Source organism: Somniosus microcephalus, unplaced genomic scaffold, assembly GCF_052327205.1.
Source record: "Somniosus microcephalus isolate GS21.2 unplaced genomic scaffold, FLI_Smic_1.0 unresolved_chr7, whole genome shotgun sequence".
Lineage (NCBI taxonomy): Eukaryota > Metazoa > Chordata > Chondrichthyes > Squaliformes > Somniosidae > Somniosus > Somniosus microcephalus.
This window is the reverse complement of record NW_028225185.1, coordinates 25,618,783-25,626,293: the sequence shown is the minus strand read 5'-3', so window position 1 is coordinate 25,626,293 and position 7,511 is coordinate 25,618,783. Positions and strand designations below refer to the sequence as shown.

Here is a 7,511-nt window from a genome sequence, read left to right as displayed (position 1 = left end):
ATGGGTGAACGGGACTGGGTGTGAGTTAGGACACGGGCAGCCGAGTTTTGGATGACCTCAAGTTTACGTAGGGGTCAAAGACAAAGGACAACAATGTAGAAAAAGACAAAGTACAACAACATACTGGTCAGCTTAACAGAATCTCATCATATTTATGGGGCCATAAATATAAAATAGTCTCTGATAGATCGAGTAGGGAATTCAGGAGAAACTTCTTTCCCCAGAGAGTGGTGAGAATGTGGATCTCGCTACCGCAGGGAGTGGTCGAGGTGAATAGCAGAGATGCATTTATGGGGAGGCCACATGAGGGAGAAAGGAATGGGAGGACAGCCTCCTCTGTTCCAGAGAAAACAACCCCAGCCTCTCCGATCTTTCCTCATCGCTAAAATTCTCCAGCCCAGGCAACATCCTCGGAAATCTCCTCTGTACCCTCTCTAGTGCAATCACATCTTTCCTGTAATGTGGTGACCAGAACTCATAGAGTCATAGAGTTATACAGCACAGAAAGAGGCCCTTCGGCCCATCGTGTCCACGCCAGCCATCAAGCCCTGTCTATTCTAATCCCATTTTCCAGCACTTGGTCCGTAGCCTTGTATGCTGTGGCGTTTCAAGTGCTCATCTAAATGCTTCTTGAATGTTGTGAGGGTTCCTGCCTCTACCACCCTTTCAGGCAGTGAGTTCCAGATTCCAACCACCCTCTGGGTGAAAAAGTTTTTCCTCAAATCCCCTCGAAACCTCCTGCCCCTTACCTTGAAACTATGCCCCCTGATTATTGACCCCTCTACCAAGGGGAAAAGTTCCTTTCTATCTACCCTATCTATGCCCCTCATAATTTTGTACACCTCAATCAGGTCCCCCCGTCAGCCTACTCTGCTCTAAGGAAAACAACCCCAGCCTGTCCAGTCTTTCTTCATAGCTGAAGCGCTCCAGCCCAGGTGAATCTCCTCTGCACCCTCTCCAAAGCAATCACATCCCTCCTATAGTGAGGCGACCAGAACTGCGCACAGTACTCCAGCTGTGGCCTTACCAGCGTTTTGTACAGCTCCATCATAACCTCCCTGCTCTTATATTCTATGCCTCGGCTAATGAAGGCAAGTATCCCATATGCCTTTTTAACCACCTTATCTACCTGTCCTGCTGCCTTCAGGGATCTATGTACATGCACACCAAGGTCCCTCTGATCCTCTGTCCTTCCTAGGGTCCTACCACTCATTGTGTAATCCCTTGCCTTGTTAGTCCGTCCAAAATGCATCACCTCACACTTTTCAGGGTTAAATTCCATTTGCCTCTGTTCCGCCCATCTGACCAACCCATCTATATCGTCCTGTAGCCTGAGGCTTCCCGCCTCGCGATTTACCACCCCACCAATTTTCGTGTCATCTGCGAACTTACTGATCATACCTTTTACATTCACATCCAAATCATTAATGTAGACCACAAACAGCAGGGGACCCAGCACCGATCCCTGCGGTACCCCACTGGACACAGGCTTCCAGTCACAAAAACAACCTTCCACCATCAGCCTCTGCCTTCTGCCACTAAGCCAAAACTGTACGCATTGCTCTGGCTGTGACCTAACTAGTGTTTTATACAGTTCAAGCTGTATGAAAAATGATGAAAAGATTCTGGGCAAAGGCTTGGCTGTGAGCTGCTGATTATCCTGTCAGGATATTTCAGCTTGCTTCCCCTGCAGCTTGTGTGGCACTGGGTTTTTGGTGCACTGTCCCTTTAAGAGCTGCCTCCTGCCCGGTTCCTCAGTGTGATTGAGGGGCTGACACAGAAGCGAGGGAGAAAGTGACAGTCACGCCTCACACTGCAGGCAAATTGGGAGGCTGCGACTAAAAGGTGGAGATTCCCACACCGGGAGTCGAACCCGGGCCGCCTGGGTGAAAACCAGGAATCCTAACCGCTAGACCATGTGGGAACTGAGTGAGAGAGGGACTCGGTGCGAGTTAGGACACGGGGCAGTGAGCACAGGGGGTGATGGGCGAACGGGACTCGGTGCGAGTTAGGACACGGGGCAGTGAGCACAGGGGGTGATGGGCGAATGGGACTCGGTGCGAGTTAGGACACGGGGCAGCGAGCACAGGGGGTGATGGGTGAACGGGACTGGGTGTGAGTTAGGACACGGGGCAGTGAGCACAGGGGGTGATGGGCGAACGGGACTCGGTGCGAGTTAGGACACGGGGCAGTGAGCACAGGGGGTGATGGGTGAACGGGACTGGGTGCGAGTTAGGACACGGGGGCAGTGAGCACAGGGGGTGATGGCTGAACGGGACTGGGTGTGAGTTAGGACACGGGGCAGTGAGCACAGGGGGTGATGGGCGAACGGGACTGGGTGTGAGTTAGGACACGGGGCAGTGAGCACAGTGGGTGATGGGTGAACGGGACTGGGTGTGAGTTAGGACACGGGGCAGTGAGCACAGGGGGTGATGGGGAACGGGACTGGGTGTGAGTTAGGACACGGGGCAGTGAGCACAGTGGGTGATGGGCGAACGGGACTGGGTGTGAGTTAGGACACGGGGCAGTGAGCACAGGGGGTGATGGGCGAACGGGACTGGGTGCGAGTTAGGACACGGGGCAGTGAGCACAGGGGGTGATGGGCGAACGGGACTGGGTGCGAGTTAGGACACCGGGCAGTGAGCACAGGGGGTGATGGGTGAACGGGACTGGGTGTGAGTTAGGACACGGGGCAGTGAGCACAGGGGGTGATGGGTGAACGGGACTGGGTGTGAGTTAGGACACGGGGCAGTGAGCACAGGGGGTGATGGGTGAACGGGACTGGGTGAGAGTTAGGACACGGTGCAGTGAGCACAGGGGGTGATGGGCGAACGGGACTGGGTGCGAGTTAGGACACGGGGCAGTGAGCACAGGGGGTGATGGGCGAACGGGACTGGGTGCGAGTTAGGACACGGGGCAGTGAGCACAGGGGGTGATGGGTGAACGGGACTGGGTGTGAGTTAGGACACGGGGCAGTGAGCACAGGGGGTGATGGGCGAACGGGACTGGGTGCGTGTTAGGACACGGGGCAGCGAGCACAGGGGGTGATGGGTGAACGGGACTGGGTGCGAGTTAGGACACGGGGCAGTGAGCACAGTGGGTGATGGGTGAACGGGACTGGGTGTGAGTTAGGACACGGGCAGCCGAGTTTTGGATGACCTCAAGTTTATGTAGGGGTCAAAGACAAAGGACAACAACATACTGGTCAGCTTAACAGAATCTCTTCATATTTATGGGGCCATAAATATAAAATAGTCTCTGATAGATCGAGTAGGGAATTCAGGAGAAATTTCTTTATCCAGAGAGTGGTGAGAATGTGGATCTCGCTACCGCAGGGAGTGGTCGAGGTGAATAGCAGAGATGCATTTATGGGGAGGCCACATGAGGGAGAAAGGAATGGGAGGACAGCCTCCTCTGTTCCAGAGAAAACAACCCCAGCCTCTCCGATCTTTCCTCATCGCTAAAATTCTCCAGCCCAGGCAACATCCTCGGAAATCTCCTCTGTACCCTCTCTAGTGCAATCACATCTTTCCTGTAATGTGGTGACCAGAACTCATAGAGTCATAGAGTTATACAGCACAGAAAGAGGCCCTTCGGCCCATCGTGTCCCCGCCGGCCATCAAGCCCTGTCTATTCTAACCCCATTTTCCAGCACTTGGTCCGTAGCCTTGTATGCTGTGGCGTTTCAAGTGCTCATCTAAATGCTTCTTGAATGTTGTGAGGGTTCCTGCCTCTACCACCTTTTCAGGCAGTGAGTTCCAGATTCCAACCACCCTCTGGGTGAAAAAGTTTTTCCTCAAATCCCCTCTAAACCTCCTGCCCCTTACCTTGAAACTATGCCCCCTGATTATTGACCCCTCTACTAAGGGGAAAAGTTCCTTTCTATCTACCCTATCTATGCCCCTCATAATTTTGTACACCTCAATCAGGTCCCCCCTCAGCCTTCTCTGCTCTAAGGAAAACAACCCCAGCCTGTCCAGTCTTTCTTCATAGCTGAAGCGCTCCAGCCCAGGTGAATCTCCTCTGCACCCTCTCCAAAGCAATCACATCCCTCCTATAGTGTGGCGACCAGAACTGCACACAGTACTCCAGCTGTGGCCTTACCAGCGTTTTGTACAGCTCCATCATAACCTCCCTGCTCTTATATTCTATGCCTCGGCTAATGAAGGCAAGTATCCCATATGCCTTTTTAACCACCTTATCTACCTGTCCTGCTGCCTTCAGGGATTTATGTACATGCACACCAAGGTCCCTCTGATCCTCTGTCCTTCCTAGGGTCCTACCATTCATTGTGTATTCCCTTGCCTTGTTAGTCCGTCCAAAATGCATCACCTCACACTTTTCAGGGTTAAATTCCATTTGCCTCTGTTCCGCCCATCTGACCAACCCGTTTATATCGTCCTGTAGCCTGAGGCTTCCCGCCTCGCTATTTACCACCCCACCAATTTTCGTGTCATCTGCGAACTTACTGATCATACCTTTTACGTTCACATCCAAATCATTAATGTAGACCACAAACAGCAGGGGACCCAGCACCGATCCCTGCGGTACCCCACTGGACACAAGCTTCCAGTCACAAAAACAACCTTCCACCATCAGCCTCTGCCTTCTGCCACTAAGCCAAAACTGTACGCATTGCTCTAGCTGTGACCTAACTAGTGTTTTATACAGTTCAAGCTGTATGAAAAATGATGAAAAGATTCTGGGCAAAGGCTTGGCTGTGAGCTGCTGATTATCCTGTCAGGATATTTCAGCTTGCTTCCCCTGCAGCTTGTATGGCACTGGGTTTTTGGTGCACTGTCCCTTTAAGAGCTGCTGCCTGCCCGGTTCCTCGGTGTGACTGAGGGGCTGACACAGAAGCGAGGGAGGAAGCGACAGTCACGCCTCACATTGCAGGCAAATTGGGAGACTGCGACTAAAAGTTGGAGATTCCCATACCGGGAGTCGAACCCGGGCCACCTGGGTGAAAACCAGGAATCCTAACCGCTAGACCATGTGGGAACTGAATGAGAAAGGGAGACACTGAGAGACAATTCACAATTCAAATCGCTTTATTGGCATGATAAGTTACATCTTATGTTGCCAAAGCATCAAAATACATTTATGGTTGAACACATAAACGCAGTTCTATTCATACAGTGTATAAACAGGTATATCCCTGAGTGTATAAATATACATTCGCATTGTTTATATATATTCATTTCTTAGTTTACTGGTTGTCCCTCTGTTCATGGCAAGCTGTAACATAGTGTGCCGCCAGTGTTACACAGCTTCTCTCCTCTCCCAGTAGGAATGGGAGTTTTTGGTTGTCATTCAGATTTCTGAATTCAGGGCATATTTGTGAGAATTTTTGGTAGAAATTCTCCCTGATGTCCTGATATTTTCCACAGGCTGTGAGGAAGTGCATCTCTGTCTCCACTACTCCCTGACTGCAGTGAGAGCATATCCTGTCCTCTCTTGGCAGCCTGGTCTGCCTGTGTCTGCCTTTTTCGATCGCTAGGCTATGTTCGCTATGTCTGTACCTTGTCAAGGTTCTTCTCAGTTTGTTATCCTTTACACACCAGCAGGAAGGACACTGACACTGCACCCACACACAACACGGGCCCCGGGCTCTGCTCACACTGCAGATCCCCACACACACCGCCCGCTGTGGCTGGAGGGGAGCCAGCACCACCATCCGCACAAGGCACACATTCTGCTTCACCAATCTGTCTACCAGCATCTCTTCCACAGCCCCTGGCAAGCACATCTGCATACATCTGCTTCACCAATCTCTCTGCATTGGTCTCATCCAAAATCCTTGGCAATAAGAGCTTCAGAGATCTGTGTGACTGATGGAGTTAAGTTAGCATGCAGGTACAGCAAGTAATTAGGACGCCTAATGGAATGTTGGCCTTTATTGCAAGGGGTATGGAGTATAAAAGTAGGGAAGTCCTGCTACAACTGTACAGGGCGCTGGTGAGACCGCACCTGGAGTACTGCGTACAGTTTTGGTCTCCATATTTAAGGAAGGATATACTTGCATTGGAGGCAGTTCAGAGAAGGTTCACGAGGTTGATTCCTGGGATGAAGGGGTTGACGTATGAGGAAAGGTTGAGCAGGTTGGGCCTATACTCATTGGAGTTTAGAAGAATGAGAGGTGATCTTATTGAAACATTAGATTCTGAGGGGGATTGACAGGGTAGATGCGGAGAGGATGTTTCCCCTCGTGGGGGAATCTAGAACTAGGGGGCATAGTTTCAGAATAAGGGGTCGCCCATTTAAGACGGAGATGAGAAGGAATTTCTTCTCTCAGAGGGTCGTGAATCTTGGGAATTCTCTTCCCCGGAGAGCTGTGGAGGCGGAGTCACTGAATATATTCAAGGCGCAGATTGACAGACATTTGAACGACAGGGGAATCGAGGGGTCTGGGGAGAGAGCGGGAAAGTGGTATTGAGGACAAGATAGGATCAGCCATGATCTTATTGAATGGCGGAGCAGGCTCGAGGGGCTGATTGGCCGACTCCTGCGCCTTCCGGACTCAATGTTGAGTTCAACAATTTCAGATCATAACCTCGGCCCCTATTACATTTTTACTTATATTTTTTTCCACCCCGTTGTTTTGGGTCTTCCCCCCCCCCGCACCCCCCCCCCACCCCATTTCCTTTTGTTTCTCTCTCCCACATGGCAGCTGTCTCTCATCCTGCCAGTACACTTCACACCTTATCTCAGCCGTCTTTTGTCTCCACTGTCCTATTACCATCTCGTCTGGTTTTGAATACCTCTTAATGACTCTTTTACTTCTTTTGTTCTATCGCAGCCCTGCCTTCCATCTATTTCACTTCCTTTCCAGTTTTGAAAAAGGGTTTCGACCCGAAACGTCAACTCGAATTTCTCTCCACGGATGTTGCCTGGCCTGCTGAGTTTTTCCAGCATTTTCTGTTGTTATTTCCTATCTTCTATCTTATTGAATGGCGGAGCAGGCTCGAGGGGCCGAATGGCCAACTCCTGCTCCTATCTTCTATCTTATTGAATGGCGGAGCAGGCTCGAGGGGCCGAATGGCCTACTCCTGCCCCTATCTTCTATCTTATTGAATGGCGGAGCAGGCTCGAGGGGCCGAATGGCCAACTCCTACTCCTATCTTCTATCTTATTGAATGGCGGAGCAGGCTCGAGGGGCCGAATGGCCGACTCCTGCTCCTATCTTCTATCTTATTGAATGGCGGAGCAGGCTCGAGGGGCCGAATGGCCGACTCCTGCTCCTATCTTATTGAATGGCGGAGCAGGCTCGAGGGGCCGAATGGCCGACTCCTGCTCGTATCTTCTATCTGATTGAATGGCGGAGCAGGCTCGAGGGGCCGATTGGCCGACTCCTGCTCGTATCTTCTATCTTATTGAATGGCGGAGCAGGCTCGAGGGGCCGAATGGCCGATCCCGCTCCTGTTTCTTATGATCTATCCTGTCACCCCTCAGCCTTCGCTTTCCTGGTGAAAAGAGCCCCAGCCTGTACAAACTTTCCTGATCGTGAGAAC

General features: G+C 51.5%; 1 non-coding gene across 1 annotated transcript; it reads right to left on the bottom strand.

Moving 5' to 3' along the window:
* Positions 1-1,852: 1,852 nt before the first annotated feature.
* On the bottom strand, positions 1,853-1,924 carry trnae-uuc (transfer RNA glutamic acid (anticodon UUC)). The gene has a single exon. It is a non-coding gene; the product is annotated as a tRNA-Glu (tRNA).
* Positions 1,925-7,511: the final 5,587 nt, after the last annotated feature.